Source organism: Felis catus, chromosome C1, assembly GCF_018350175.1.
Source record: "Felis catus isolate Fca126 chromosome C1, F.catus_Fca126_mat1.0, whole genome shotgun sequence".
Taxonomy (NCBI): Eukaryota; Metazoa; Chordata; class Mammalia; order Carnivora; family Felidae; genus Felis; species Felis catus.
Genome location: NC_058375.1, coordinates 11,752,144 through 11,752,863, shown reverse-complemented (window position 1 = coordinate 11,752,863; position 720 = coordinate 11,752,144).

The window sequence follows — 720 nt, the reverse complement described above, 5'->3', positions numbered from 1 at the left end:
CATGGGGAGGGACTACGGAGATTCAAATCCTGGCTCTACTGCCTTGGAGCTGTGAGACCTTTGGGCATGTGTGTAAAGCTCTTGGAGCCTCAGTGTCCTCTTCTGTAAAATGGGGTTAATGATACCTACCTCCCAGATGAGAGTTACACGAAATAGTGCATGTCTGAGTCGTGCCTAGAGGTGGTGGCTCTTACATTAGGGTATTCTTAAAGGCCCCTGAGCAGAGATGCTCTCCTCGACCTCCTTCGAGAGGTCCCAGGAAGAGGGGCATCCAGGTCGACTTCCGAGCTCCCCTCAGAGGCATGCTGCTGAGGAGGCAACTGCCTCTTGGCCCCGCTAGCCCATTTGTGCCCCATCGGAAGGGCAAAGAGTGAGAATGCGCGTGCTTTAGGGCCAGCCGTCCCCACGTCTGTGGTCTGGGCCGAGGATCCCGGCCCGGATCTGCAACTTGGGAGGGCCTGGGCGGGAGGTGGGGGGGGGGGGGGAGGAGGGCTTCAGGGAGGCCAGAGGGCCCCAAGGTCCTCCCCAAACCCCTTGGGACTCCCCTCCCTTCTTCCCCGGTGCCAGCCCGGCCCCTTTAAAGACATTCCTGAGGGCGTGGCTTCGGTGACGTCACGCGGGGCATGAATGAACAGGAGCCGGTTCTCACCCAACTTCCATTAAGGACTGGGGCTGGAGGCGAGAAGTTGCGCGCGGGCCGCGGGAGCGAGCAGACGGCGA